The 22,132-nt window shown below is 39.9% G+C and overlaps 1 protein-coding gene across 1 annotated transcript in view; it reads left to right on the top strand.

Moving 5' to 3' along the window:
* Nucleotides 1–22,132, top strand: part of Sdc2 (syndecan 2) — a 106,172-nt gene that overhangs the window by 65,733 nt on the left and 18,307 nt on the right. The gene's annotated exons all lie outside the window — the stretch shown is intronic.

Below are 22,132 nucleotides of genomic sequence, written 5' to 3'. Positions count from 1 at the left end.
TTAATGAATTTTGTGTTTAGACTTGAGTCCCATCCCAGGATAGCTGTTATTATCTCTATGCAAATAATTTCAAAAAAATCCAAAAAGAAAGAAAGAAAAAAAAATCAGAAACACTTCAGATCCCAAATATTTTGAACAAGAGATATTAATCTGTGTTAAAAATGGATGATAAGTGAAATAAATTAGAACAAAAGGAAAGAAGAAATATTGTATTATTGTATTTATATGAGGTACCAGGAATAGTAAAAGTACAATGATGAATACCAGGGGCTGGAAAGAGGGAATATGGACAGAAAAGGTCCAGGAGATACAGTGTTAAATGGCCTTAATGCTGCTGAACTATGTATTTAAAATTGATTAAAATGGTGAACTTTGTCATGTGTATTTTACCACAACAAGGAAAATTACAGAATGCTGAAAAAAGAAATCAAAAGAAGTTCCCAGAAATGAAAAGAATGAAAAGACCTACCATGTTCATGGATAGGCAGAATTAATATTATCAAAATGGCCGTACTACCAAAAGTGATCTACAGATTCCATGTATAGTCCCTGACAGAATACTAGCCATATTCTCAGAATTAGAAAAAACAATCTGAAAATTCATGTGGAAAACAAAGGACCCATAATTGACAACGCAGTTCTAGGTAAACAAAGAGTAAAGCTGGAGGCATCACAATACCCAACTTCAAACTATACTGCAGAGCTGTAGTAACAGTAACAACTTGATACTGGCGTAAACAATAGACATACAGATTAATAGAACAGAATGGAAGATGGAGATAAGTCCACATAGCTACAGTCCTCTGATTCTGAACAAAGGTACCAAAAACTTTATTTGTGAGAAAAGACAGTTTCTTTAACAAGTGGGGCTGGTAAATTGGATATCCCTATGGAGAAGAGTGAAACTAGATCCCTCTTTCTCACTCTGCACAAAAATTAACTCAAAATGGATCAAAGACCCAGGAATAAGACCAGAAGGTTTATAAGTGCTAGAAGAAAACACAGGGTTAATACTCCAACATATGTGTAGTCAGTGACTTCCTCAGTAGGATTCTTCAGTAGGCTCAGGAAATAATACCAAGAATTAACAAAAAGAGATATCATCAAATTAAATAGCTTCTGCACAGCAAAGCAAACAGTTAACACATGAACAGAAAACCCACAGAATGAGAGAAAATCTTGCCGGCAACTCTTATGATACAGGATTACTATCTATTACCATATGATGCAGCCGTACCACTCCTTGGTATTTATCCAAAAGAAATAAAGTCGGTATACCTCAGAGATACCTGCATTCCCATGTTTATTGCAGCGCAATTCACAATAGCCAAGTTATAGAAGCAGCCTAGGTGTCTGTCAGCAGATGAATGGATAAAGAGAGCTGGAATATACACACAATGGAATTTTATTGAACCATAAAGAAGAATGAAATTATGTCATTTGCAGGAAAATGGGTGAAACTAGAAAACGGAGCAAAACAAGCCAGACTGAAAGTCAAGGATTTTCTCTCCTATGTATAAGCTAGAGAGGAAAAAGAGAAATAAAGAGATAGAAAGGAGACCGGTATGATGGAGGAAGCGGACCAGGGAAAGGAAGAGGCATGGACAAGGGGTGGTATTAGGGAGTGAAGTGGTTCTAATTATGTTGTATACATATACATATAGGTCACAGTGAGACCCACTATTCTGTAAAATTAATATTCACTGATAATTTAAAAAAATAACATGTGGCTCTAATCATATTTCTGTTCAATTATGCTGGAATTAAGAGTGATGGGTAAGAGGGTCTGGAGAGGCTTCCTTGAGGGGGTCACATTTGTGTCCTATGCATTGAGAAGGCACTGACCACTCAAGAGGCTTGAGGACCAGAGGAAGAGCTGGAGTAAAGTCCTGGGGTGGAATCAAGCTTGTGTGGGTGGGGAGGTGGGATGAAGGAAGGATGGCAGGAGCAGGGCCAGGGTGAGCTGTCTCTATACTACTGCTCTGCATTAAGCTTGCAATGAAAACAGAGTCATAAAAAATGCAAACTTCTGTACGCGCTAAATCATAACACAAATGCTGACATTTCTCACTTATACAATGGTAATTTCATATGATTCCACCGCATTACTGTGTTTGTGGTTTTGGAACTTGGTTGATCTTTTTCTTAGGAATGTGCCCAGTCTACTAGCGAAGAACACACTTAGTTGATTTCTAATTATTTGTTTGTTGGTGGGCACCCCACCCTGTTGGCTTGCTTAGAATGGAACCTGACAACAAATTGGTGTTGAATGGAAGAAAACCTCACTGTCACCAACTAAAGCTGTCACAAATAATAATAAAAAAAAAATCCTGAAGGCGGTACCTTAAACACTTCCAATGTCACAAAGCTCCATCTTTGTCAGCTTGGTGGCTTTTGGAACCCAGAGGGAGAGATAATAGTATCATTAGCACCTTTGGATCTCGGCTCTGTCAAGTCGCCGGGTGGTTATTATTATTGCACAGGTAGCCTTTTCCTTCTGGAAAAGTCTCTCGGCTGAGGACAAGTAAATTGAAGGGTTGGCTTTCACGGTAGGGGAGGGTTGTTAGGAAGGTAAATTGGGGTTTGTTTATCCTTCTATTAAAGGGCATCCGAGCTGGCTCAGGCAGTCACCTGGTGGCGGAGGCCACCCTGCTCAGTTTCCAAGTCCACCTTGGTGGCCTCGTTTTGTGTTATTACTGATTTTCCTGGGATAATGAGAGGCGACCCCATAGGAGGTACTATAGAACAAATCTTTTCCTTAATGGTGTTTGACTCCAGAGCCCCTGGTGGAAAATATGGGCGTATATTAAAGGGGAAGACGGTTAATGCCTAAAATCTTTCATTTTATAAAAATATTTTCTGGGATTTGAAATATCTCTGGCCACCTGTAGGGATCACTGAGGCCAGCCAGCAACAGTGCTTCCTGCCTTTTGTGCTGATCTTTTGTGGAGGTGTCCTGTGTCATATTATAACCCCCTGTCACATGGTTCTGGGGGCATCTCAGGTCCTGGGAGTGGGAGAGGTGGCTGGTTCCCCAAAATTATTTTGAGTTTTCAGGTTGATTGGATGCTTTGTGCTTCCCTGGAACAAATAGATATTCCTCATAGCCAAGGTGCTAATTTGCTAAAAACAGCAAAGATTTGTTCTGCCTCATGTTATATAATTATTGATATCTGAGCTTCCACCCAGAACTCAATGCCCAGAAACCGTCTCACAGTTTCTAGATTTCTCGACTGTGCATATACACTGTGGTCCATTACTTCAGGATCGCTCTTTTGTCTTCTTGTGTTCACTGCTAAGTGGTCAACTCCTATAAGCCATTAACAACATTAATTAAACACTTTCCAGCCTCAATGCCTCAAGGAGCCCCTCGCCTCCTTCAGTTTATCCGAAGGTGGGGTTGGGTTTGGGCTTGGCCCCAGAAACTTCCTCATTTACTTTCAGCCTTGATCAGCTTCATTTGTTGGTTTTGTTTTGTTCAAGTCCGGAATAGCTGGATCATGGTGACCACTCTGCTGCCTTATGAAAAACTGAGAAAAGGCCAGGTAACTTCCCTTGAGGGGGCTCTAATGCAAGGAACAGTCACTTTCTTAACAGAGGGCTTACCTGCCTAAAAGCAAAGGTATCTACACAAATATAAATGATTGGGTTGTCTTCCTTTTGTGGCTTACATTAACTTTCACACGTGTCATCTCTTTTAACCTTCACATGAAACCTGGCAGATTGGCATTATTATTTTTTCATTTTTACGGGTAGAAAAACTCAGCATCAGAGTTTTTGTCCAGGTGTATGGAGTTCAGCTTGGATTTTTTTTTCTCCACACCTCCCAATTACATGTTGCCTAGCTTTTGGCAAGAGACCTAAACGGCTACAAGCATCCCAGTCATTCACCTGACGTGGAGAAAATGATCCTCCGTCAGGCATCCTTTCCTGTTTTATTTTAGTTACCCCTTGTGGCATGGCCTGCTTCCTTCTTCCAGCTGTATGTAGTAGGCACTCAGTGAATAAACAAATTAACACTTGGCTTCCGTGAATACTGTGTGGAAAGCATCTTTAGCCTAGTGGGTCTCTCAAGTCTCTGGCCTCTGGTTAGGGGGGTTTTATAGATTGGGTAGGAGGTATCCCCCAAAAGCTCATGTGTGAGACAATGCAAGAAAGTTCAGAAGAGAAATTATCAGGTTGTAGCCAATCAATAATCTAATCAGTGGATTAATCCCTGATGGGATTAACTTGGGTGATAATTGGAGGCAGGTGGGGTGTGGCTGGAGGAAGTGGTTCATTGGGGGTGTGACCATGGGTTATATATTTGTATCTGGAGAGTGGAGTCTCTCTCTCTGCCTCCTGATCATCAGTGTGAGCTGCTTCCCTCTGCCACCCTCTCCTGCCATGATCTTCTGCCAGCCTTCTATGGACCGAGACCTCTGAAACTGTGAGCCCTTAAATAAACTTTCCTTCTCTATAGTTGTTCTGGTTGGGTCCTTTTAGTCCCTGCAGGAAAAAAAAAAAAAAAAAACTGACTAAAACCAGGGGTTCGGGGGAGTTGGCAAGGTTGGACAGCCTAGATCTTTAGGGGAAAACCCTGGGTTAATTAATGGCAGAGCCACCAGGAAACTTGAGATAAGAAAGGAGATCCTGTTGTCAGAAGTCCTCTGCTTTATCAGCAGTAAGAATACCTACCTGTGGTTTTCCCAAACTCTGGTCTTTGTGGCAGCAGCTGTCCCATCAGGAATTTATCTACACCTCTGTTTGACTATTCCAAATTTAAAGCAGAATTGCCTCCTAAAGATGTCCTGCAAAAGCAACTGCCCTCCCCCACTAAGCAACAGCCAGATAAGAGTGGACTGTCTGTGGTTCCTAGGTGCAAAATCTCCACTGGCTGAAAGGTCACCAGTCGAGGCCTGTTGACTGTCCAGTCTGTAGGACCTTATTCTCTTGTGATGGAATCTCACCTACCATCTGACAGCTGTCTATCAAACGTTTCGAGGCTCTAGTCTAGTGTCACTGTTCTGTGAGAGAGACATTGAACACTTCCCTCCTTATTGTGTGGTGGTAATTCTTGGGAAACCCAATAACTATGGAAATTATTTTGCATCACATGCACATGCTAAACAACTAGAAATCTAAGCCTTTCTCCTTTATGGAAACCCTGGGGATTTGCTTTGCCTGCCATAAGGTGCAAAGCTTTCCAAATATTTCCTGAGTGGCTATAGACATTTCTTTGCTTAAATATACAGGTGTGCTTTAAAAAGAAGCATCGGATCCACCTGTTTTTGTGTGGTAAATGTCTGTAATTGCATGCCTGTCTCAAAGGAGAATGCTTTCTGACCAGGGAAAAGGGTTTTGTTTTCTAAGACTGAGGTTACTTTCTTTATATTTGTCTATTTTAGTTGACTTTTTATTGAAGTATAACAGCAGAAAAATAAATCCTAAGTGTACAGATTGAATTTTCAAATCATCCTTTTAATATGGTAATGTATAATACTTGAATAATTTAGTGATGCTATCATCAATTTCTTACTTAATTAAATTGAGTGGTTGGTGAGGGTGGAGGTAGGAGTGAAGTTCTGAATTTCATTATTCTCTCTTCCTTTTTTCTGTACTGGCAGTTGGAGCCAGGGCTTCAGGCATGCTAAGCACACACTCAATCACTGAGCACTGGGCTATACCCCCAGCTTGAATTCTGTTGTTTTGACACAACTACTTCATAACTTCCCCTTACTCATTTGTTCAAGGAGGCACAGTTTTCTTTTCCTGGTGTTAATATCTAAGCTGCTCACAGTCTGTAATTTTTACCTCCAATTTCCTTTCTTCAGTCATTGAACACATGTATGAATTTTATTTATTCACCACATATGTATGTCAGATTCATGTTTGTTCATTGAAAAAGTCCCAGAGTGTTAGTTCCCACATGTATTTCTGATAAAGAAGTACCTTACCTTGATTTAATTTATTTTCTCACTTTTTAAAGATGGTTGTTACCCTGTGTTAGTCTGTTTTATTATTATAATTAAATACCTTAGGCAGGCTGATTTTATAAATAAAAAAGTTTTCTTTAATTCAGTTAATGGAGGTTCACAGGCTTGATGCCAATAGCATTTTGTCTCTGGTGAGGACTTCATGGAGGTGATGGAATGTGTATGATGTGGGAAAGGTGTGTAAGGGGATAGTATTGCCAAACAGGAAGCTGGAGAGCAATTCAGGGATTGTGCTTGCTCTACTCAAGAGCTCAGGAGTTCCACAAGAGCTACCTTAAACCCTTCAGAGGGCAGCTCCCCTAGTGACCTAAGGATCATCTTCCATTAAGCCTCATCTCTTAAAGGTTCCATCACCTCTTACGTCATGTCACCATACTGGGGACCAACCCTGTAGCACATGAGCACACTTCCAGACCATAGTGTCCTCCTTTCTGTCTTCAGAGAAACTCTTCCCTTTAGTGCAGTGGTTGATCAAGTTCATAGCCACCTTTATTCTCCACCATTACCTGATCGCCCCTCACACACCCCATGCAGTCTTCTGTGGACCCCTTTTGTTGTGGCCTAATGAAACACAAGCTAGCATTGATTTCAGTGAAGTTCACCTCACTCCTCTGGTTTCTCTTCAGTGCTTTAGCTCTTTTGTGCCCCAACAATTTTGCAAATTCGGCTTGCTCTTCTGCCTGGACTGGTAATGGTGCTTTCTGGTCCCTTCAGCCTTATGATCAGCTTTGTGTCATCTGAATTTTTTTTTTAATTGGAATTCATTCCCATTCCCACTGTTTAATGATGAATTCTCAAGTAGGAATGTATCCTGCGCCTAAATTAAATTATCAGTAGAATGTTATCATATTTCCTGATTTTCCTAATTTATGTTGTTGTTAGTTGTACCGTTAATGTTGAGCTGAGTGCAGCAGTGTACACCTGTCATACAAGCTACTAGGGAGACTGAGATACAAGGATTACAAGCCCAAGGTCATCTTGGGGAGCAGACCAAGACCCTGTCAAAAAAAAAAAAAGTTAACGTGATCATGAGGGTACTTCATTCCTGAAGACTTTAGCATTCATTCTCTATAATTAAGGACAAGTACAGTCTCACCTAATAAAGTTAGTAATCTCATAATATTTCCTAATATCCAGCCCATGTTCAGATTTCCCAGTTCTCCCAGGAACATTTTTTTTTCCAGCTTTTGCTATTTTCTTAAATGGGATCTAATAGAGATTTTATTCCCTGCAGTTTAGAAATGCATGAAAGATTGTGATGGCTAAGTGGAGGAGACAGTGGTGCAATCCATTGTTTAAGACAGGGACAAGTGAGCCATTTTCCTAGAGCAGACTGTGCTTTCCTGTCTGTGACGTTCTTCCATTGGATGTAGCAGGGTCAGCAAGAATGAATGAATGAATGAGAATGGATGCATATCACCCACCACAACTGTGAATGGGGCACTGGCTGATGCTAATTGTGTATAGTGCCACCAAGGTGAGGCAGCTGGGTACACACCTTGTTAGCAACCAAGACCATCTCCTCTCTGCTAGTTTGCCAAAAGAATCTATTGTTATGATAGAAGGGACCATATCTCAGGGTAGAATATCTGGGTAGGCCTAAGGAGTTCTCTAGGGATTTGGTTTTGTGATAATTAATAGAACCCTTGTGTAGTTTTATATTGACAGAATAATTGAGCAGGTGATATAAAGTGTTCTGTAGAACACCCCCTGCCTTCCCTGGTTACTGCATACAAATACATCATACATTAGAGTGGTACATTTGTTGCAGTTGATGAACCAATATTAATATAGGCTACATTCTATAATTTAAGGTTCACGCTTTGCATTGTACAGGTCTGTGGTTTTAACAAATTCATAATGCCATGTGTCCACCATGATAGTATCATACAGAACAGTTTCAGTGATCTAAAATCCTCCATACTTCACTTTATTTATGCCTCACTCTTTTTTCTTAAACCATCAGCAATTTACAGATCTCTTCCATGTCTTGATGAGTTTGCCTTTTTCAAAATGCCCTAAACTAGGGCATTTTGAGTCACCTGTTCAGATTGGCTTCTTTGGCTTAGCAAGAGGCCACCTTTCTTTCTCTGTCTCTTGGTGGTTTCCTACTCCTTTCTTTTTATCACTGAATAATATTCCATTCTCTGTACCACATTTTGTCAGTCACAAAAGTTACTTTTATTTTTAAACACAGAGTGGAACATTTCAGCATATATCAATTGTTGAATAAATAGCCACTAAATGACCTAGTTCCATAGACTCCTTCATTTTTCTTCCAGGTATATAGTGCCAAGGGGAAGTTGAGATGAAGAAGGCAATTAGGTTGTTAGGCACTGACTTCTGCTAATGTGCAGTTATTTAAGCAGAGAGTATCTTAACCAGGAGAGGCTTAGCCCAGCAGGAGCAGATGGCTTTGATGTGTTCTGGCTTTGAACTGCAGTTTAAGAAATCTCTCTAGAAATGCATTGTGTTCAGTAACAGTAGCCACTAGTCACCTGTGACTATTTGAATATAAATTGATTAAAAAGTAAACAAAATGAAAGATCTAGCTACATTTCAGCCTCTCTGTAGCCATCTGTGGATGGTGGCTACTATTTTGGACAACACAGATATAGAACATAACCTTCACTGCAGAAAATCTTACTGGACAGCCCTGATTCACATAAAAGCATTCCAGTAGAGGGATAGGATTGAAATTAGTTGACCAGGCTGATTCTGGTTTCTCTTTAATGCTTTAGCTCTTTTGTGCCACGACAATTTTACAATAGAAGAGATGAAGCCCAGAGATTTGTTTGCTGGAAAAAAAAAATGTTGCTTAAAATGACTTGCTGCGGATAAAAAGGCTGCCCGGGCCAGTGAAGCTGTGAAATTCCCCCTGTGTGACAGCCCCAGGAGGTATGGCTTGACAACAGTTAGGCCCTTGATCAGCTAGTGTTAAGGAGTTTTAGAGAACTCTTGAGCTCTTGCTAATTTAGTTTGGTTTAAAAAAAAAAAAAAAAAAGGCTTTCTCTAATTTGAGGGGATGAGGAAGGTGTGGAGAGAGAGTTAAACTTCCCAACTAAAAATTTTACAAATTGCACACCCATCCTTCAGTAAACTCCTGTGGTTGTTGCATACCAGGAATGCGAGACCTGAATGAATATCAGATATTTGCCACAGGAATTGTAGCTCATTCCTTTGAAATTGAAATGACTATTATTTGGGAGCAAAGCAAATAGCAGTGTGCTTTCTTATTTTTTTTTTTTTTTTCCTCTTGCCAACTCTTTGGATTTGGTCAGATATAATTTTGCTCACGTGGTGTATACCACACTGACAGAAAGTATTACGGGCTGTCAGTTAACTTAGGTTTCAGTTCCTTGTTCATTTTATGTATGGCATTTTAATAAAGTCTTCCATATTTTTTTTCTAAACAGAAATACCGATAACAAACATTACATTAAATTGGGCTTCGCAGTGGAGTCTAATCTGGAAATTGGCTGTTGACATTGTTGAGGGTTTTTAATATGATTTTTAAATGAAAATGCCAAATTGCTCTGTCTGCACATTGTAGCTTTAAATATTGACTTTTTGCCTTTTGAAATGCTTTGGTTTCTAAGAGGCCTAGTGTGAAAAGGCGAGCCTGACAGAATAATATATCTACCATAATTCCTGTGAAAAGACTTTGCATATTCTGGTATTTGAGTTCAGTTAGGATGTGACCACTTGGAGTCATAAATGTCTATAAACACAGGCTTAGAATTAATAGTTTTTCTCTAAGAATAGGCACAGAAAACATAGTATATTATCTTGCAAATTAAGAATTGGAAATGCCAGATCTCAAATGAAGACAGATTTCCTGTCACTCTTTAAGCCAGTGTCACCTGCTCAACAACTCTTACAAGAGTTGCTGAGGTTTAATCAGTATTTAATAATTATTGAATATGCTGAACTGACTTTAAAAACAAACAAAAAAAAAACCCAAACATTTTGTCCCTTGAATTTGAAAAGTGGGATAACGGATGGCTTTCTTATGTCCGCTATGGTTTTTATGTAATTCTAAAAAAACACATTTTAATTTAGATATTGTTTCATGTTGGCCAAGTCCAGGAAAATTGATTACAGTTTCTTAGCATGGGATTGTTTTCTTAAAAGCTGTGAAAGGGAAAAGAATCAATATTAGAGCTTTCCAAATGGAGGCTTTTTACAGAGCCCCCCAGCACGATTGATTACAGCTGCTTTTGTAAAGGATTTAAAAAGAACAATCTGTATTAAAAACATCGTTCTTTGGTATGAGCTTGAGCAGTTCCAAATGCGTTTCCATGGGGGCTGCCCTGCAATGTGACCACTGGAGGGGATTGTGGCCATCACCGGTGGGCCAGGGCAGCAAGGCAGGGGAGAGGCGGTTAGGTGAGGAGTTACTGACGTGCGTGCCAGAGAGGTTACCCTGACAGCTGCAGTCATTCAGCCTCCAGAGCAGGAGGGGCCAGGAGCAAGTCATGTTTCTATATGTGGCCCCAAAGGTTAAGCTGCAGGAAGGGAGAATCAGACAGATGTCTTTGTTCCCCAGCACTGGCCAGAGCCAGGTAAGTCCAGTCATAGTTAGGGATAATAATAGCAACAGATTGCTCCCAGTCTCCACGTCCTCAGCTGTTGCCTCGAACCCAATGGGGAGTGGACATGTCTTCATTTGACATCTTACACGTGAACACGGCTGACCTCCTTAGTCCCAGGCTGCATGCTGATCTGTACCAATTAATAAACTCCACTCTGAGCAGAGGCATTGTGGAGTCAAGTGTGTCTGCAGCAGTTAAATCTTTTAGAAACTAGACCCGTTCTCACAAGACATGTGGCAGAGACCATTAATGTGGACTGGACTCCGAGAGTTTAATCCTCAGTAATTCTCTGTGCTCTCTGGGAAATTAAGATGTAACAGGTAGACCAGATGGCCTTCATTCCAAAATGCAGACCTGGCCATTGGTGAGTTTGCCAAAGGCATTTGTAGAAAGGGGGAGCCTTTTAAGGAAGACTGAATATTCTGGAAGATGGGAGTTTTTAGAGAATATTGTTGAGTTATGCATCATCAGTGTTATTCAGTGCCAAGTGCTAAATACCTGCAGAGACCTTTGGCGTGGCTCGATACAAAACTGATGGAATCAGCTCATAAACTTCTTTTGTTACTGGACTTACGGACTTACTTGGGGAAAAAATATTCCTAGGGATGATCTGCTTTTTGACTTACAATGGTTTGCTTTTATTTATTTTTTAAATCTCCCATTATATTTTTAGAAAATGAAATGTTTCTTTGTTATGAAATGGTGCTTATGAATATGTGTTCCAACTGAGACTTTTAATTATCACTAGTGAATTACCTTTAAGTCAGCCTTCTTTGGGGGCAAACAATGAAATTTGCTTTTTCTTCTAACACTTTCTCCAAAGTGCTTCTTAAATAATATTATTTTTTGATTGAGCATATTATCATCTTGCAATTCCTTTTCCTTTCGTCTTCCATAACCTTTATATCTTATGGATGAGAATCTATGATTCATATGTAGATTCTAATGGAGAACAAAGATACAGGGTGGCCCTGGAATGATTTAGGTTACATTCTGAATTCTTTAAGGCTTTTCCATGTATCAGTTTACACAGTTGATGGTGTTCATTGTTTATATAAAAAAAATTACTCTCCACAGTTTTTAAAAAAAAAATCACTGTTCACAGTTTCCTGTCTACCTCTTTGACAAGACCATAAATGTTATTTTCAGATAAAATGCTTGCATATAACACTTTGCTACACCTACAGAATCACTTTCTTATTTATTTATTTATTTATTTATTTATTTTTAGTTATAGTTGGGCACAATATCTTTAATTAATTAATTAATTAATTAATTTTTATGTGGTGCTAAGGAACGAACCCAGTGCCTCGCACATGCTAGACAAGTGCTGTATTGCTGAACTACAACCCTAGGCTCAGGATCACTTTCTAAAATGTGTTTGCTTTGAGATGACCCAGCCCATGTTGCTATAGATACCTTGCACTTGCAGGGGGTTCATCTGGCTGGGAGCTCAGGCTCCTGCCTGAAGCATCATGGTACATCTTGGGTAGACTTCCATTTCCTGGGGAATTTCGTGCAGGTCTATGATGGATTTCATAATAGACTCTAATAGCTTTAAATTTCTTCCTGGTTACTCTATCAAGAAAACCATTTCTTTAAAAACATCTGGGCCCTCGTTTATTTTACTTAGTTAAAGAGTTTGGTCACGAACAGTTCCTGTATAAGCAAGAAGAAATATAGGGGTTGGCTATGAATCTTGGGTAGAAAACAGGGTGTTTTTCCAGTAGATTATCAGGAATGCGAATAATCCTTTGGGCACACAGGGCAGCTGCCGCTGTGACTTGGCACTAGGTATTAACTGCCACCATTCGGAACTATTTTTTTAACTCTAGCTTTGAAATCCGAGTCCATCACCTTTGGATTTATCTCTTCTGTTGCCTTTGTTTAGGTTTTAAATTTATTTAGTTTTTCTTTTTTCTTTTTTTTGAAGTGTGAACATACTTTTGGTCTTCTAGTAATGTGGAACCAAATGCAAATATCATCTTGTTCATTTGAACAGTCCTCCTAGATCTGTAGTCAGAGTCAACTCAAGGGCTTTCTTGGAATCAGCAGAAGGAGTGGCACCCACTGCAAGTAGGTAGTCTGTGCAATAGAACAGATGCTGAAAGTCAGAAACAGTGTAGAACATCCTAGGACACACTGTAAGTCAGCCCTGCAGGTGTGTGTCAGGGTACAGCGCTCTGGGCGGGCAGTAGCCTCTGCTGACTGAGGTCAAACTGGTAGGAAACTTGTTCTTGAAACTGAGCAGCCTCACCTCGATGCTCGATGGAGTGGTTTCCTCTGCTGGAAGTAACCTAGGAGCAAGGAGTGGCTCAGTGAGATGGATAATTAGATCAGGAAGTTTTAGAGCTTGGAATCTTGTGATCAAATACCCATTTTATTAGAACTTTTGCCTTTGTAACCTTAGCTGAAACAGTTCAGAGAGGCCCAAGTTCTATTCTGTGATTCTGTGGCAGTTTTCTGAAGTGCAAAGTTTTTTTTTTAATTTACTATCTAGATATTTATATATTCCTATGATGCTTTCTTATATATTAATATATATAAATATATGTGTATAAATCATGTATATGCACATGTATGTGTTTGAACACAATAACTGTTAAATAAGTAATAAATTCATTTTCAGAAGTTCATTTGTATTGTCAACATCTAGAAGCTACTCCCTTGTCATTTGTGAGACTCATTTGTTATGTGCATTCAGTGTGTGTGTGTGTGTGTGTGTGTGTGTGTGTGTGTGTGAGAAGTATGTCTGTATAGCAAAAATGTAACAGTAATACCAATTAGAGAAATCACCACAAACCCACCACCCTAACCACTTAACCTTTCTTCATTCCCCTTTCAATGCTTGGCCAGAAGTATGTGAAATTTTAATTTAGTAGTGATGTTAGAAAATATTTTTACAACGTGCTTCTTAAATATAATGTGGTCATAAAATTTTTCCTTATAACTCTATGGTATATGATTTTAGTGGCTATGCTGAGAAAAATTAATGTGTCATGCATAATAATGTATCACCCCCACAGTTGGTATTTGGGTTATCTCAGTGATTTTTGCTGCCGTATCGTAGTAAACACTCTGGCTTTTCTTCTTTTTAAAATATTTACTTAGGATAATTCCTGAAAGAGGACATATCTGCTCTAATGGTGTAAACATTTTCACAGCTGCTTAAAACACATTGCCGGGGTGATTTCCAAAGGGTCTGTGCCCTTTCTGTAAGTTGGCATCTTTTTAAAATAGTCCAGGTGTCTCCCTACAGGCCAGTAATGGAGTGTCACGTGTTCCTGTTGACATTCAGACTCAGTTCTAGCTCAGCTCTCTGGAACAGCTCAGTTGGCTATCCATTCATCACCGATGCAAGCTCCAGAACCCCACTTCTTCCCCAGCATTGGTCGCAGCCTGGAAAGGTGTGGTCTGCCCCAGGAATCAAGGTCGTTCCCATTTTCTTATCCCATAGGCTTTCTGTGGCCTTATGTCAACCCTCCAGTAGGGTGGAGAATATATGTAGACCTAGAATTGTAGCAGTTGAAAACCCTTAGAGTGAATTATGAAATCTAAACCAGAGCCTGGTGGCTTCCTGTGCCTGACTTGGAGTCTATTCTCTGATGGTAGTTTTTACAAAACACTTCTGAATAAGAAATAAATTCCAAATATCTTTTTCCCCCCACTCTCCTGCCAAACTCCACCAGGAAACAGCATCTCATTACTTGAGTTAGAATTTATTAATCCCAACCTTCTTCAGCACTTGGAACTTTTCAGGTTGGGCTCACATGGCTTCTATTTTTACTTTAGTCTAAACTGTGGTCGTATGGATAGCAAAAGAAATACAGCAATATTCTAACTTGGGAGGGGGAGAGGCAACAATGCTTATAATAACATAACTGCAAACTCTTGCTTCCTCTGTTTGATATTCCAAAAAAGGAAGAAAGCACTGTGCGGTGCACATCTGTAAGTAATGAACATTTTCCTTTTGTGTGTCATGCATATTCAGCGTGATCCCACTCAAAGTCTCGGGCGTTGTTCTAATATACACCGCCTCCTAGATCCCTGTCTTTGTTGCCAGCAAATTTAATGCAACCCAAAGGTTACTTCCTTTCTCTCTCTGGATCAGGAATCTGAACCCATGACCACAAGCAGAGGTACGAATTGTCCATGTGTTCTGCTTATGTTTTTTGTTTTTCCCCCCTGGTCACTTTTTGCTTAAGGACCTTTTTTTGTTTGTTTAGTAGGAGCAATAGACCAATTAATTTCAAGAAGGTTTTCTTTTCTCTCTCTCTCTTTTTTTTTTAAGTATTAATTGAATTTTGTAAGGCAGTGTTTTTGAAATCTGGACGTTACAAAGGGGCATCAGGTGAAAATTCTCTCCAGTTGGGATGTTTTGCTTTTAATTAGTTGTCTTTAATTATTCTAGGTTCCCAAGTATGAGATATGTCAAGAATTTGGGCACAGTTTAGATTCTTTCCGCTCGGTTTCTTTGGTTAAGGGCTCTTTATCATGAGATGGTGGCTTGTAAAAACGGAGGGATTTGGATCACAAGGTTTGTAGAATGATATGACTATTGGCAGATGAGCATATTCTCAGAGAATGTGTGTGATCAGGATTGTTTATTGTTACCACATTCTAGATTAAGAAGTGAAACTGGGGGATAGGCATCCTACTCTGTTTTATATGTCGTCGTACTTGGGGTCAGGGTCAGTCCATCTTCTATTTAAATAAGCATACAAGATCTTTGTGGATCACCAAATCTGAGATGCTATTTTAAATATAATCAACAACTCATTTATTGAGCCAGGTACTGTTCTGTAGAATCAATAAATGTCGTAGGAAGAAAAATAGTTTAGCCTGTAGCACCAGATTTAGCAGCACACATACAGCAAGGCAACTTTTCTGCAAATGATATTGATTATTTCAAATCATTTTTAGATGAGCCACATAATCCTCTAGCAAGATTTTTTGAGGGGTGGTATTGAGGGGGGGTTAATGTGCTGATTATTGCAAGGAGCATTTTATTAAAGAAAGATTTTTATCTGAACTTTGCCGGCTTGGGTAATCTAACTACTTTAAACCAAATGCAGTTCTTTTTAAGACGAAAATATCCACAGTTGATACTGTACACTAACTCCGTGTTACTTTTTGCAACACTTTCCAGCCATTTCCATGTTCTCCCAAGACCAGGGTTGTCGGAAGCCTTTTTAATGAGTTGGAAGTTTCTTCCAAGGTCACACTTACCTTCCCTGGCATGCTTCCCACAGTGCAAGGCTGGATTCTAACTGGCCCTTTTGTAGAGAGTAAGGGAATGCTGATCTATTCAACATCAGCCCTTCAAAAAAATCTGAACTGCTGTCTGCTGATCCTTTTCCACATACTGGTCCCTGGACCATGTTGATAGGCAGTGGAGGGGACGGAAAAGACATCTGAGCTGGCCCTGCTGCTTGGACTTCTTTAAGGAGCACTTTATTCTAAGAGGTGAGATAAGACTCCCTCTCTGTGTGAGTCTTCCAACAGGAAAATTCAGCGTCAGTGGTAAGTTCCAAATGAATAGTTCAGACTTGAAGGACTGTAAATAAATGCAGTTAGAAATTCTCCCAGGCTTTGGTTTGTTCAAAAGCTTTATGGAACTAGGAGGATTTTTTTTTTTTTCCAGATTGCCTATAATGTGACATTTTCATGACCAGTTAATTCATCCTTGGGTCTCACGTCACACCCAAACAGGATTCTACCTTCATATTGCGAATTGAGTTTATTTTCCTAATATGCATGAGTAAATATTTTAAAGTCATTCCCCACTTTGTGCAAGGTATTTTGAAGAGTTTCTTAAAGAGATTTTATTAGCTTTCTGTATAATTAATTAGGGACTATTAAAGCTATTCGAAGCAGTTCTGAACTAAAGACTTTTACTATGAGTTTCTTTAAAGGGGATTTTTTTTTTTTTCACATATGACCTCACCTTTCACTTTGCCCCTCAGCCCCATGGATGATTTGAATATATATACAAACCCTTGAAAAATGCTTTTAAATGCAACACTATGGTTTGTACTTCAGCCATATCTAACATATTCGGGGGGTATCTTTTTCTAATAATAAACAGAGAGTTCTTTCCTTCTGTTACATTTGCAACTTGGATGGAGCATCTGTTTGTTCCAGATGAAGGTGTTACTAAAAATTAACTAACTGCATTTCATGCCCATGGCTCTAGGCATCGTCTGTGTAGGGAATTTGCAGGATGTTAGGCAGAGAAAAGGCTATCGAGCTGGAAATTTAGACTCTTTTTTTTCCCCCATCAGTGATGCCAAGAATGCTAGTTTTGAAAGATGTTAAATACATGTTATGGTGCAGAAAATTTCCACAGTCAAGACTTGAAAATGCTGCCGCATTGAGCAGAGTTCAGCATAGTGTATTACTGCAGTTCTTCTCAGGTCCTTTATTATGATTATGTGTGAATCATGAGAAAAGGAGGCTGGAGGTAAACACAGCACGTTAACACTCTCAGTGACACACACTCTGAAGTCACCTCTGCGCTCTGAGCTGTATGACTTCAGGCAGGCTCAGCTCCTTGGTCTGCCTTGGAGATTGTTGAGAGGATTAGATGAGCCAATGCTTATAAAACACTTAGCACAAATGCCCAGCACATAATAAACACTTAACAGTTAGCTACAACTAATCCTTTTGAACCTGAGGCTGAATGATCTGATGTCATTTGTATTGTGGTACAATTGTGGATACAGCAAAAGAAGCCCAGAATAAAGTGTCAAGAGCTTTGGGCTCCCCTATGACCACCAACTTGATCAGGTGATTTTGAGCTACTTTGTCATCACAGGGCCAGTTTTGAAATAAATAGATGATCTTGATATCTGTAAAAGTCCAGTCAGACTCTTAAAAGTATGTGTTCCTTTGGGCTACACCTAAGCCAGAATTGGCAAGTTTAGCTTCAGGACAAGTATGTCATCTCTGAGCAACTCTTTGTGAGAGAGAGAATTTTAGCTAATTATTATTACCTTTGCAGTGTATGTAAGCCAGGAACAAAATAGTTTACTAAGTCAACCATGGTAAGATAAGCCGAAGTTACAGCCTGTTTGGCACCTGTAATCACCATAAAAGTTAATATACATTTGAGCCCAAATCAGGGCTAGACATTCCTTTATCATAAAATTAAGGGGCATCATCTAGGTGTTTGTTTTGTCTGATGAGATACAGAAATGTATCATTAGGCCATACAGAGCTTTTATTTTTATGTTGGAAGACTAATTTTCTGATGGTAGGGACTGGGGTACCCATAATTAGTTAGGTTTTCTACCTTCTAATGTGTTGTGAACTCAATTTAAGTGATAAAGTGAACTGCTTTGAGCTTTAATTTTCTTGTTCCACTATATGGGTTGCGCTAATTTCAAAGCATTTGAAAGACATTTTGCAGTAGATAAGGTAGTGTATCTTTCAAGGAACGCCACCGATTTCTAAATAACAGATTTTTACACTGGTGATTCGAAACATGTATTCATTTGTTCAATGTAGGCTATTCCCACATGACAAAAATCCAACAAGTAGATTTGTTCAGTTGTTATCCCACAAATTGTCTTTACTGAGAAAATGGAAGGGGTGCCAAGACTACTGGTACACTTGATCCTGTGTATATTAAATCAACAGTTTCTCTTTTCATTTTTTTTTTTTTTACAGACACTATATTGGGCTCAATCATTCTATTAAAATCTAGTTTTTATCATAAGGTATAGAAGTGGAGCTCACCGTTGCTTTCACAGTTTTTCATCTGTAAAGAAGTTTATTTCCCCTTTAGGATTTTTATGAAGGAAATTGATGTCATTGATGTTTGCTCCATGGTGATTTTTTTGTCTTGGAGCCCTGGGTTTGGGTGGAGGAAGTGGGTAGCTGACACTGGAAATGCAGGTGAGGCCATGTGGCTAGAGAGCTTCCTTATAGGCCAAGGAAATTTTATGTCATCCTAGTAGTGACAGGGAGCCAAGGCAGGGTGTTTCACAGGGCAGATGGTGTGGTTACCTTTGAACTTAAGAATGGACCCTCTGCAAAGAAAGACTGTAAAGACAAAGACCTGGACTATGGCCAAGTTGGGTGGCCCTAGGAATGGTCTAGGCCCAGTACAATAAGGTTGCTGAAATCCCAGGCCCAGAGAAGGAGGAATGGAGTTGAGACAGATCTGTGTCTTGCCTTCCTTCTAGTCATTGTGGGTTACAAAAATTGCACCAGATGTGCCTTCTCCAGAAGGTCAGTCTGCTAGAGGTATTGTGCTTCCGTCTTCCTGGCTGAACGTGGCATGAAGTGGATCTCTTTCTCTCTGTGCAGTATGTTTTCCTCTTTATGGTACCCCATCGTTTCCATGGCTAACCCTTGGTCTCCTGAATTCCTATATTGCATCATCCAAGGGGGAGAAGTCTGATGACCAGCTTTGTTTTTCTTCCAGCTTGTACTGGAACACGATTAGCCAACAGTATTGGCACCACCTCATAGCCACGGTCAGTCCCAGAGTAAATGACCTCATTACGAAATCCTACAGTCAGGCTGCAGCTATGTGCCTCTGTGCATTTCTTTCCAGCTGCTTCCATCTACTTGCTCTGTCCCATTAAGCAAGTGAGGATATGCAGAATATATACCATCCTGGGGTTTTCTGTGCAGCAAGACTGACCACATTTGGCCAGGTATAAAATCAATTTTTTGATGCACATCTTATTGTCTTAAAGGGATGTTGTTGTATAATTTACTTCCCTCTCCAAGTAGGGAATAGCAAAATCCTTACAAGCACAAGAGTGTGGAGTCTTCATAAAAGGAAATTGGCTCGTTTTTGGAAGTCTTTTTTTTTTTTTTTTTTTTTTTGAGGGGGGAACAATGGAGATATTTTTGGAGCATTATCTGCTACAAAATGAAAAGAGCCCTGCTTGCAATTAAAGTGGACTCTACAGAAGGATATTAATAATAATAATTCTCCCCGTGTTCTTGATGTCTCTGAAATCAGAATGGGAGAGAACTTGTTGCAGTTTGATGTCAAAATTATTTGCATGGCAGCGAAACAAATACTTTGGGCTGCCCTCAAATACAGTCTGCATCCCATCAGTCCTGGGACCACCCTGGAGTCCTGCATGCCCCAAGTGGCTAAGGACAAACAACCTGTTTCTCTAGACTAGTTCTGGCCATCACCCCAAGTCTTGAAGTAATACGGGCCTCACGGGTACTTCTTAAGAAGTTAGTGGCCTGTCAGGCTGCCCAGTGTGGATGAAGTGTGAGGTGGATCGGATTCTCTGGGAGAAGTTTTTGGCCCACCTGACTATTAGTGTGACAAATATGCTAGTCCCAACAACTAGGTCATCTAATGAATAGAAATTCAATTTGCACATAGGGATTAAATATCTCAGTGTTAACCTTTGCCACATCAAATTTCTTTGACAGAGCCAAGAGGAAAATGAGAGCCATTTAATATTAAGGAATGGGAAACCAGTTTCTAAAATATAAAGGGAATCTTTTTCTTCCTTTTAAGACTCTGGGTTACACAAGTAGATGGCAATGCAAGGAATGGGAAGTTTGGGGCAAATGATCTTTTATCCTTAAGATCAAGAGACTTTTAACTGTAGGAATTCTGAAGGTCTTGGGACATACATTATCTCAAAACCTGAGTCAAAGGTTACTTAAGTCAATTTGGTTTAAGTAATCTCAGTTGACAGATACTTATTGAGTACCCATATACTTGGAGGAGGACAGAGAGCAAGTTCACAGGGTATTCAGGGCCTGCATCAACAAACTGTTCTCCAAAGGAGCTAGACAAACACATATGTACTAATTAGAAATAATGTGAGAATGTATGTCTTCAGCTGTTCATAAGCTGCAAAATCTGAAGTAGCTCAGACTACAACTAAGGGCTGGAGAAGTCAGAGCCTATTTTGAAAAGTAGAAAGGGTTTGACAGTGAATAAGAGTGTCCTCTGGTAAAGTTTAGAGGACAAGTTTTAATACAGGCGAGACTGAGAGTCGCTATTAGGTGAGAGTGCAGTGTTTACTGAGCACCTGCTGTAGACCAGGCTTTCTGATTTGATGGGGAGCTGGGAGGTTAAAAACAAATAGGGTACATCAGACCTCAGCATCCATGGAAGACTGATCTGGTACTTGCCTTGGATACCAAAATCCATAGACGCTCAAGTCCCTTACATAAAATGGCATAGTATTTTCACATAAGCTATACACACCTTCCTATATACTTTGAATCACCTCTAGATTACTAATAATACCTAATATAGCATAAATGCTGTATAATTAATTGTTATGCCATATTGTTTAGGGAATGATGACGAGCAAAAACATTTATACATGCTCGGTACAGACTGTGTTTTAAAATGAATTTTCAGTCCCCAGTTGATTGAATCCATGGATGCAGAACCCACAGGTGTGGCTGGCTAGCTCTACACTCCTCTCCCACAAGGGAGCTGTGAGTCTAGTGGGGGTCAGTTAGGCTGGGTATAGAGCCATGGAATGCTGGACTCCCTATTCAGTTTGCAAGTTTAGGGATTGCAGCCTGGAATGGTGATGGCCTTAGAAACCGTGTCATTCAAGACCACCTCGGATCGTAGAGGTATAAGCTCTGACCATTTGGACAGAAAACTTCTGACACACTGTTGGCTCACTCAGAGCCTGCAAGCCAGGCCACTGGAACACAAGTCCCTAAGGTTTCAGCCTTCAGAATCTGCCAGTGCGATAGCTCAAACAAAATGATTGCCATACTTTCCTGTCAGTTGGCACCCAGGCCTGTGAGGAATGTAGCTCAGGTTTAAAATACATAGGCCTCTCTAGCCGGTGCTGAAACTTGAGAGAATAAAGCAGTGCTGTTAGACTGGGCCTGTTCACTCACCCCAGGAGGTGCTGTCTGTAGTGACTGCTAAAAAAAAAAAAAAGTTTCATTTTCAGAAGAAATCCAATGAAAACCAACAGTGTAAGGGAAACATTTTTTTATAAATTCCTGTTAGGAACAAACATTCAATTCCATCTTTAAAAAAAATAGGCTAATAATGAGTGTTGCCTATTCCAAATAAGAACTTTGCTTAGAGGTCTTAGAGGTTGCCAGTCCGAGATACTGGTGATAAAATGTCAATTTACTAAATCCTTTAACAAAAATAAATAAATAAATTTCTACTTCTGCTGTGTCTCCAGTTCATGCAAGTGACTCCTTTGGCAGGATTAGGTTGAATTTTAATACTCAACTCTTGAAGAGCTCAGAAGCTGTAGAACTGGTATACTTTGTGACTGATCCCTCTGCGTATTAAGCCTGTGGTTTGCTATTACCAAGTGCCAGTAATACATATTTTAAAAAGTGCTCTTGTGGGTTTATCTGTGTTTGTCATTAAGGCTCTGCTAAGCCAGTAAACCCTAGAAGTGGGCTCACAGTGGGATCTCGCCCTTGGCAGATGAGCCCCATAGGTCCCTGCTCCACATGGGGCCCCGCCTGACATCATCGTGGATCTGGACTGTGGCAGAAAGCTCTGGATTGCTTGGGTGGCTGAGGAGCTCTCATCTGCAGTGATAAAGCTGAGCATGGCCAGGCCTGTAAGCATTT

Source organism: Ictidomys tridecemlineatus, chromosome 7 (genome assembly GCF_052094955.1).
Source record: "Ictidomys tridecemlineatus isolate mIctTri1 chromosome 7, mIctTri1.hap1, whole genome shotgun sequence".
Lineage (NCBI taxonomy): Eukaryota > Metazoa > Chordata > Mammalia > Rodentia > Sciuridae > Ictidomys > Ictidomys tridecemlineatus.
Note: the sequence above shows the minus strand (reverse complement) of the source record. Positions and strands in the feature narration are given on the sequence as shown.